The sequence below is a fragment of the Thamnophis elegans genome, chromosome Z, assembly GCF_009769535.1.
Source record: "Thamnophis elegans isolate rThaEle1 chromosome Z, rThaEle1.pri, whole genome shotgun sequence".
Taxonomy (NCBI): domain Eukaryota; kingdom Metazoa; phylum Chordata; class Lepidosauria; order Squamata; family Colubridae; genus Thamnophis; species Thamnophis elegans.
In genome coordinates this window covers 113,964,757-113,975,873 of record NC_045558.1, presented here as the reverse complement: position 1 = coordinate 113,975,873, position 11,117 = coordinate 113,964,757, and positions in this window count along the sequence as shown.

Genomic DNA, 11,117 nt, shown 5'->3' with positions numbered 1-11,117 from the left:
ATTGGGACCGGGGGAGGGATTGGTTTTGTTTTGTTTTGAAAGGAAATCTCAACCTGTTACAATCGTCCTTCCCAAATGAGCTGAGGAGGACAGCGGTGAAAGTCGCGAGCAGCATTGCCCTCACAACTGAGGGGAAAAAACCCGCCCTCTTCCCCTTCCAGGTTTTCTTTAAAAGCAGGCAGCGCTCCTTGGCCGCAGGGCTTCACAGGGATCCTTTCCCCCTCCCACTGCTTCGCTCGCTCACTCGCTTTCCCCCCTTTGGCTAATACAATCCCCCTCCCGTCCCATCTGGGAGCAGCCTGAAAAAACTGCTGGGAGGTATGCGGTTCCTAGGTCAGCGGCGCGTGGGATCAAACTAGGAAGAAACTGGAGGTGGGGGGGAGCAGTTCGAGAGACTATGGAGAATATGGACTTCAGAGGCGGACCAGAAAGAGGTCCGGACAAAGATCCGAGGCTGAATTCGGCAGTGTTTATGGATCAGGGTCAGCCCCACCAGCTGGCGACAGGAGAGCAGAGAGGAGCGGACGGAGCAGAAGCAGCCCCAGGGCTCCGCTGCCGCTCCCCGCATTTTATGGACAGGGATCCCTTGGAGAGGGGATTCCTTCCTGCGAGACCCCGTCCACAAAATGCAGGGAGCGGCAGCGGCCCCGGGGCTGCTTCTGCTGCGTCCGCTGGACTGTGGGGCTTGGAAGGGGGCGGGAAGAGCGGCGGGGTGGCGGTGGCCGGCAGTGGCAGGCTGGTTCGCCTCCTCCTCCTCCAACAGGCAACAGCACTGCCGGATCCAGTTGTAGACTCGAGTATAAGCCGAGGCGGCTTTTTTCAGCCCAAAAAGTGGGCTGAAAAACTCGGCTTATACTCGAGTATATACGGTAAGTATACACATGATTATGAATAGATAAATGAACACGAATACAAGGGAATATTAGGACAGGGACGGTAGGCACACTAGTGTGCTTACACAGAGCCCTTAAAGACCTCTTAGGAATGGGGTGAGGTCAATGGTAGATAGTCTAAGGTTAATTTTTTGGTGGTTTGGGGAAGAAACCTCAGTGTCAGATGTCATTTGAGGCATTGATAAATCTTACTGAAGTTGTATTTTCTGCAATTAAGTTTGGAACGGTTTACCATAAGTTTGTATTTATTGTGAGCTCATGTGTTTTTGTTGTTGAAGCTAATGTATTCATTGACAGGTAAGACATTGTGGCAGATAATTTTAGCCCAAAATTTCAAGTTTGCTGGCATAAAGTATTCTGTTGTGAGCAGAGGAGTGGAGGACTCTTCTTGTGAAATATCTCTGGACTCATTTGATTGTATTTATGTCTGATATGCAGTACAGATTCCAGACAGATGAGCTGTATTCAAGAATTGGTCTAACAAAAGTTTTGTATGCCCTAGTTTGCAGTTCAATATTACCGGAAAAGAAGCTATGCAAGATTAGGTTAACAACTCTTAATGCCTTTTTGGCAATGCTGTTACAGTGAGCTCTGGCACTTAGATCATTTGATATGAGTACTCCAAGGTCCTTGACAGTGTGGGGGTCATCTATGAGGTCATATCCATCCAACTTGTATTTTGAGTTCTGATTTTTTTTTTGCCAATGTATAAGACAGAGCATTGTTGGTTTAGATTTGGAATTGCCAATTGTTTCACCATTCGGACACATAGTCAAGGTCTTTTTGTAAGGTAGCAGCATTGTCGGTGTTGAATAATTTTATATCATCAGCAAAGCATCAGAATCAGCAAAGAGAACACAGTTGCTTATAATATGATTGCAAAGGTCATTTATGTAACATATAGAGAGTGTGGATCCTAAAATGCTATCTTGGGGGACACCACTTTTAACAGGTACAGGGTTTGATAGGGCATTTCCTATTTTGACTACTTGTTGCCTGTTTGATAGGAATACATCTATTCAGTTATGCAGGGAACCAGAGATAACAGAAGATTTTAGTTTTAGAAGTAGTTTGTCATGTACTAATGAATCAAAGGCTTTATAGAAATCTATATAAATTCCATCTATTGCTTTACCTTGGTAGAATTGTGAAGTCTATATGTTTTTGCAATGTAAGAGTTGCAGATTGCTGGACAGATTTTTTTCTGAAGCCAAACTGCTTGTTAGAGTGTAAGTTGTTTGTGTCTAAGTAGAGGGTAATGTATTGGTTTTTGATTGATTCCATGACTTTGCAGTTGATGCAACATAATGAGATTGGTATGTAATTTTCAACTAGGTTGGGCTCACTCTTTTTGAATATAGGAGTGACCATGATTAGTGATCATAAGTTAGGCAAGGATATTTCATAGATAATGATAAGAGGTTCTGTTATGGTGGTTGAGAGCTTTTTAAAGAAGTAGGCACATAATCCATCAGGGCCAACAGATGGAGATGGTTTTAGGCTGCATGGTGCCTTTTGAATGGAATCCTCTGTCAAATGGACATCTAATAGAACTTTTTAATTAGTTGTGGTACAATTGGGAAATGTGGGGCATGAGCCATTGCTGTTTACAAAGGCTAAACCAAAGAATATGTTGAAGAGGTTGGCCTTAATTGTTTCATCATTACAGTCTTTTCCATTTGGCCCTTTTAGTGGTGGGATGGATGTTGAGTCTTTAAGTTTGTGGTTTACAAAATTACAGAAGGCCCAGGTGGATCATGTCTGTACTAGGGTTTCCTCTTGTTTGCTGTGAAAACAGATGCATTTTGCCTTTATCTGTCAGCATATGGTTTTGTAGCAACTTTTGAAATTAGCTACATAGCCAGTTTTGGTTTTGCGCCAAAGGTTGTTTTGCTTTTTACTGTACCCACATGGCGACCAAACAGCACTAGTTTGTTTGGAGCAACACAAAAGTCATTAGCCACACTACCACTTGCCATGTTTGTGAGTTCATCAGAGCCCTGGCACTCTACAAGAAATTCTATAAACTTTGACCTACAACCAGTCTACAAACCCTTCAAAACCAAATCACACAGCCAACCACAGACAGCCTCAAGAAACCTATGCAAGTCACACACACACACCAGCACTTCATCTTCCAATGACCCTCACATGATGTAACCTCCCTAATCACAAGACCCATAACAGACCTTTACTGTCTCACAGCTGACCCATTGCAAGACCAATCATAAAACCCATTACAAGACCTTCACTTGACAACCACACCCGATCCATCATAAGTCATACTAACCACATGAAGCACTTACGAACAGATGAACACTGACACTAATACCCCTAAACTCTGCTGAAGATGTTACTGAGCCTGGTAACAAAATGTAAGCTCAGAGACTAATCCTTCACCCTCAAGGATTAATATTTCCAAGATATATTGTTTCCCAATATTTGGGTCTTTATTACAATTCTGGAATGGATCCTTTTCTCATCATATATTACAACAAATTTATTTCTTATTTCCACATATACCATTCTTAAAACTCTATCATGATTAGTCTTGCTTTGAAGTACTACAATGTTTAAGAGGTGCATGAGGAGTGGATAGCACAATTGAAGTCCACATTTATCCAAAGCAATTCAGTGAGTAACTTTGGAGCCCTCATTTTGTGTCATAGCCCAACCTACCTCATCTAGTAGTTGGAGAGAAATATAGGAAGTGAAAGCATGGGGTATGATATCTTTAAAATCTGAATGGAAGACAGTATGTACATCTAATCAACAAATGCAAATAAATAAATTCCAGAAATATTATATTATGTACTGCTCATCACAATACCAACTTGCATGGAAGAAGTACACAAATTAAAAACTCTTGCCCAATAGGGAATGTTTAATATTACTAATGATAAATTTTTAAAACTGAACTATCATTATATCAACTTCTGAAAATGAATTCATATTCCTTTATGTTTTAATAAATGCATCTTCTTAAATATCATTCATACAGAAATGTATATGAAATTAAATATATTTTAATGACTTACAATGCCCTCTATCTGAGAATACAAAGCAAAGACAATTTATCCTTAATGCATCTTACCTGTGGGACTTTGAAAATGCCTAAAATATCTTCCATATCAAAAGAAATTGAAGGATCAAGAGTCCCAATGATGGATACAAGTTTGTTCAGGATACCACATTTGTAGTTGGGAATGAATCGGTTCTGACTGGAGAAAAGTTCCATTGTCGCATGATATGTGTTCTCCCCACCATAACTGTCATAGATTCTGAAGCCCACAGTGATATTTGGTAAGAGCTGGAGATCTTCATTGATCCTCCTCACAGCAAATATCATAGTCAAAATATGTTGATAATACTTGATCAGGATTCTGCAACCGGAATTAGATGCTGTATTAAATGAAATTCTGCAACTAAAAAGGGCAGTCAAACTAAGCTCTGTAAGACTGATGTTCACTGATAAATTGGTTATCATTTGGTTTCAGTAAAATCATTGCTAGCTTTTCATGAATTTTTTGTTAAACAATTTTGAACTGAGTAAAGCATTTGTCCTGCATATAAAATAGACATTAAACTTAAACATTAAATTATGGAATGAAATTCCTTTGTCTTTGGCTGTAGAAGATTTCATTTTAATTAAAATGATAGTAAAGAAGGGACATGGATTTTGATTTTGGGTTCCTTTATCTTTCTAAGTCCTATTTCAGAACTAACAAAATATTATTTTAACAGCACCATGTTTATTGTGTATTACAGAAGTTATAGCTGATTATAACATCTTAATAAACCACTGAAAAATCCCGGATTATTCCCAAAGCCAGTTAACAAACCTAAAACAATAGTAACAAAATGTGGGTTTGATGCAATACTTTTCTTAATGTGGCTGTAAGAACTTCATATAATAATTAAATCGGAATTTCTGAAAATAATGCAAAAATAGAATAAGATTGTGCTAATTAAGTTACCCAAAGGACATTTGTTTATCCCTGCCCCACTCCAAGAACCTGTAATACATCTTCAAAAGGCAGATTTATTTATTAAATGTTTTGTTTATTGAAATAAAATATGTTACATCTCTGATTGAGTGGTATTATTTTCATGGTTAATATAACTTTTTTTTTCAGAATCAGTTTAAGAAGATGATGCTATAATACTCAGAAGTATGTAGAATCTCTTAATCACTAGGGATTGAATAATTATATTGATTCTCTACTCTTTATTTTGTAGTTTGTAGTTTGTAGTTTTATTAGAATTTGTAGGCCGCCCTTTTCCCTGAGGGGACTCAGGGCGGCTCACATAAAACTAGGAAAGGGGGAATACAGACAACAAAATAGAGACATATCCTAAAAATAGTAAGCAACATCCATACAACATTCGGGAGGGGCAACTATCCTTATCCCCAGGCCTGACGGGCGAGCCAGTTCTTCAGGGCTGTGCGGAAGGCTTGGACGGTGGAGAGGGTACGAATCTCCACAGGGAGCTCGTTCCAAAGGGCCGGGGCTACTGCTGAGAAGGCCCTCCTCCTTGTGGTTGCCAGCCGACACTGGCTGGCCGATGGAATACGGAGGAGGCCTAATCTATGTGATCTTATTGGTCGCAGGGAGGTAATTGGCAGAAGGCGGTCTCTCAAGTATCCAGATCCACTGCCATGTAGGGCTTTATGGGTGATTAATAGCACCTTGAAGCGCATCCGGAGATCGACAGGTAGCCAGCGCAGCTCGCGGAGGATAGGTGTTATGCGGGTGAATCGAGGTACACCCGCAATCACTCGCGCGGCTGCGTTCTGCACTAGCTGAAGTCGCCGGATGCTCTTCAAGGGCAGCCCCATGTAGAGCACATTGCAGTATTCCAGCCTGGAGATCACTAGGGCCCGAGTGACTGTTGTGAGCGCCTCCCGATTCAGGTAGGGTCGCAACTGGCGCACCAGGCGAACCTGGGCGAATGCCCCCCTGGTCACAGCCGTTAGGTGGTGGTCAAATGACAGCTGCGAATCCAGGAGGACTCCCAAGTTGCGAACCCTCTCTGAGGGGTATACAATTTGACCCCCCAGCCTGAGTGATGGTATACTAGTCAGATCTTTGGGAGGGAAACACAACAGCCACTCGGTCTTTTCTGGGTTGAGCACAAGCTTGTTAGCCCTCATCCAGCCCATAACGGCCTCAAGACCCCGGCTCATCACATCTACCGCTTCATTGAGTTGGCACGGGGCGGACAGATACAATTGAGTATCGTCCGCATATTGATGGTATCTAATCCCGTGCCTGCGGATGATCTCTCCCAGCGGTTTCATGTAGATGTTAAATAGTAGGGGGGATAAGACCGAACCCTGAGGCACCCCATAATTTAGGGGCCTAGGGGACGATCTCTGCCCCCCCACTAACACCGACTGCGACCTGTCCGAGAGGTAGGAGGAGAACCACCGTAGCACGGAGCCTCCCACTCCCACCTCCCGCAGTCGTCGCAGAAGGATACCATGGTCGACGGTATCGAAAGCCGCTGAGAGGTCAAGGAGGACCAGGATGGAGGAATGTCCTTCATCTCTGGCTCTCCAGAGATCATCCATCAATGCGACCAAAGCGGTTTCTGTGCTGTAGCCGGGTCTGAAGCCTGACTGGAAGGGGTCTAGGTAGTTTGCTTCCTCCAAGGACCGTTGGAGCTGGAAGGCCACCACCTTCTCAACAACCTTCCCCAGGAAGGGAAGGTTGGAGACAGGGCGATAACTATTAAGGACAGCTGGATCCAAAGATGGTTTCTTTAGGAGGGGTCTCACCACCGCCGCTTTCAGTGCGGCGGGGAAGTTCCCCTCCCGAAGGGAGGCGGTCACAACCGCCTGGATCCAGCCTCGTGTCACCTCACTGCAGTTCGTGACTAGCCATGAGGGACACGGATCCAGAACACAGGTGGAGGCACTTACAGCTCTCATGGCCTTGTCCACATCCCCGGGGGTAACATCCTGAAACTCAACCCAGAGTTGTTCTACATGATCCCCCTGTGTCTCGGCTGGAGCTGCGGGGATGGAGTCCAAGTCCGACCGAAACCGAGCAATTTTGTCCGCGAGAAATTGGGCATACTCTTCAGCTCTGCCCTGCAAGGGTTCCCCCGTCTCCCTTTTGTTCAATAGGGAGCGGGTTATCCTAAACAGGGCGGCTGGACGGGACTCAGCGGATGCAACCAGGGTGGCTATATGTGATCTTTTTGCTGCCCTAAGTGCCCTGGTGTATTCCCTGGTGCAGGTGGGTACCATTGCTCGGTTCGATTCGGACTTATCGGACCTCCAACGGTGCTCTAGGCATCTCCTCCGGCGCTTCATCTCCCGGAGTTCCTCGGTAAACCAAGGAGGTCTCCGGGATCCGCTGCCTCGGAGGAGCCGCAGTGGCGCAATCCGGTCGAGGGCCTCCGACGCTGCCGAGTGCCACGCAGCAGCCAGAGTCTCGACCGGACTGTGGGCGAGAGTGTCAGGAATAACCCCAAGCTCTGTCTGGAACCTCAACGGCTCCATAAGGCGCCTGGGGCGGAACCACCTGGTCGGTTCCTCCTCCCTACAGTGGGGGTTTGGCCTCCGGAAGTCGAGCCTCAGTAGGCAGTGGTCTGACCACGACAGGGGTATGATGTCACTCCCCCTCAGACCAAGATCACAAATCCACTGCTCCGAGAGAAATACAAGGTCAAGCATGTGTCCCGCTGAATGGGTTGGGCCTCGAATTACTTGGGTCAAGCCCATGGCTGTCATGGAAGCCATGAACTCCTGCGCCCCATCAGAGCTTTCACCGAGCGACGGCAAATTAAAGTCCCCCAGGACCATCAACCTAGGGAACTCAATTGCCAGCTCGGCTACCGACTCGAGGAGTGAGGGGAGGGCTGCTGCAACGCTGTTGGGAGGCAGGTACGTTAGCAGCAGACCCACTTGACCCTTGAGGTCCAACTTTAACAGCAATGACTCACACCCGACAATCTCCGGAGCAGGGACCCTACGAGGAACTAACGACTCCCGGATAACGGCGGCCACACCCCCACCCCTTCCCTGGGCTCTTGGCTGATGTAGCACCTGAAATCCTTCTGGGCACAGCTCTACAAGGGGGACTCCTCCCTCTGGGCCCAGCCAGGTCTCAGTAATACATGCCAGGTCTGCCCTCTCGTCTAAAATTAAGTCCCGGACGAGAGGAGCTTTATGGACAACAGACCTGGCATTTAGCGACAACAGCCTGAGACCAGGGTCCTGACTACTCACGCCATCTGGTCTTGGAGTGGGACTCCTAGGGCCGGAAGGAGGGATCTCTGCAATATAGCGAACCCTCCTTCCCCGGTAATGGCCTGCCCTAAAGTCCCCGCCGTATCTGCCCCTCCCTGTTACGACCGCAATACCCCGACCCTCTCCTGTGTCTCTGGTCCCCTCAGCCACCCCCATCGCCCCCGCCATCTCCGGCAGGCCCTCCGAATCATACATACTCAAACACTCCCCCAAACAGTCCCCACGTGATAGGATTTTAAGGATCACAGAATCTTACTATGTTTCCTTTAGAAAGTACATTGAAGACATGCATAAGTAGAAAAAATGTTATTTTTTTAGATTTTGATAGTTATATGTTCAATTTTGGAATTACATATGAGTCCCAATATAGGTTGATAAAGTATAATAATATCAATAAAGAAAATAATAATAATGCCTTACAGTGGTTCACCACCAGCAGAATGCTTTGGAACTTCCTCAAAGCTTTCTACCTCTTTACTTATGAAGACAAATGAAGTAATACCACCAATAATGAGGTCACTTGCTTGAAAATATTTGTGAGCAATTGGGATAGGTTCTCGAATTCTGCATGTCATTGGTTGAGCCTTGCAAGCTGTATGTGACAATAATAGAAGAATCAGTATCATCATGACACAGTTGATAAGGTTTCTGTCATGTAATGCTTACAAGTCTCCAAGAATAGGCAAGCTTAAATTAATCTGTTTCTTTTCTTTATCATTCTGTTCTGAATCGTTCTGACAATGAGCTTACTTGCTAAAGTAAATGAACAACTTTTTGAAACATATGAAGAATATAAACCATCTGTAAGCTCTTACCGCTCATTCTTCCAAGTAAATATAGTTTCTGATCAGAGCTTGGAGAAGCAGCAAAGTTAATAATAACCTTTTTGATAATTATAAAGGAAGGGGAAAGAAAAGTGCAGCCTTTACATTTCCATTTCTCTATGGAACTAAGGATATACTTCTCAATGCTGAACACAGCATTAGCAATTCCATTGTTTATTTTCTGATAATGAACTCATGGATTAGTAGCAGTAGTTCATGGTAATTTATTTCAATGCTAGATTTTTTATATATCTCAGAGTATTTCCAGGATACCTTGACATCTTTAGGGTATGAGTAGACATCGGTTGGGTCTCTCATTTTAGGAAAAGATGCAATTGTCACATCATATGGAATGGGGCAAAGTTCCATCTTTGACCACAGCTATCACCATCTATTTAAACAGGAGTTGTGAGTCCAAGAGCCCCCCCCCCCCCATCATGAATAGGAAGAGCCACATCCAAGAATGTGGATGGAAAATCTTCAGTTCTGTTAGGGCAAAGGGTCCAATGCCTAAAACACAAATTAGAGCCTTATTAACCTTTAGGCAGAGATAGTTCCTCCCCAGAAAGGTCAATGGTCCAATGGCTTTGGATCAAGACTTCAAGAGCCTCACTTGGATGGTTAGGGCTTCCAATATTATTAGGGTATAAAATTTATAATTGAGGATATGAAACCCCAAACTGGTGATTAAACTCACTCAATGGATCTGCCAACTTGATGTCACTCATGCACATTTAGTCACATGACCCCCAGCAAGCCACATCCACCAAAATGGTGGTGAAATCTTTGACAAGTGGGGGGTGGTGCCAGGCTGGGGCTCTTCGCTACCTCCCTGAACACAATGGGTTGTGGGCTGAGCAGCCTTTTCTTGAAGTGGCAGCTGTGGCCAATGGGCTTGGCCCTGGGCTCTCACTCCATCTGCCTGAGATGCTCCATCTGCTGCGTCTGCTTGGGAAATGGAGCCCAGGGAGGAAGGAAACAATCATTCAGGTGGTCCTCCTCAGCCTCCCTTCCAATCAGAGAAAGAGCCCTTTGGAGGCAATGGCCCCAATGGAGGCAAGTGCTTCTCTCGGTGGGGTGGCCATGCTTGTGGTTCTGACCTGAAGCCTTGCAACCTACCTCACCTAGGCAAGTGTGGCTCACCTGCCCCTGGAGGGACCTGGCAGTGCCAGCAGTTCTCTATGCCAAAGGGTGGCTGTATTTGGTGCTGCTGCCTCCAGCCCAGGTGCAACTGGAGCCAGCCAAGTGGCCTCTGCACATGGAGCCCCAAAGCCTCGGCTTGAAGGCATGAACATGGGCCGGAGGAGGCACTGCCACATCTGACTGCCCTTTGGCATGGAGAACTGCTGGTGCTGCCAGGTGCTTCCCAGTGCAGGGGAGCCATGCTTGGCTGGGCGAGGCTGATCACAAGATTCTGGGCCAGGAGCAGGTGCCTCCAAGGACAGGTGAGCTGTGGAAGGGTTGTGATACTTTGGGCCGTGAGCGGGCAAGTCACGAGCATGGCCACTCCACTGAGAGGAATGCTTGTCTTAGTTGGGTCTCTTGCCTCTGAAGGCTCCTGGGTCGGTCTCTGGTTGGTAGGGATGCCAGGCGGGACCACCTGAATGGCCATTCTTTCCTCCCTGCCACTCAGGTTCCTGCAGCTGTCTTATACTGTGCATGTGGTATGGTGTCTGGTTCACTTCTCAGCCGCTGCACAACCCCTAGATAAGCTAGCAACCCCCGGGAGTGTGGTGAGGGCCGAAAGCCACCATGTGAGGGCCGAAAACTGCCAATATCTTTGCACATGCGAATGCCTTGTACTTCCTCCCAGCTGTGCCTTCACCGACTCAGGCAGTCAACTCAGCTGCAGCCCTGATGAACTGAGGCTGCAGGGAGTCCACCGTATGTTGCCTCCCCCTCCCAGCCTTCATCCGTACCTACATGTCTTTTTTGGGTGCCCAGCTTGCTGGGAATCTTCCATCCCTGCCACTGCCCTGAGCATGGCTTTGAGGGTGTGAACTTTGCCCTCCCTGAGCACCAGACTCTGCCATTGCCACCGCCCCTTCCTCATCTTATGCCAACTGGCTCCCAAGCTAGGAGGCAGAGGCCAATTTCCCCTGCCCTTCAGATCACTACCATGAGTGTGGCTCTCCAGGT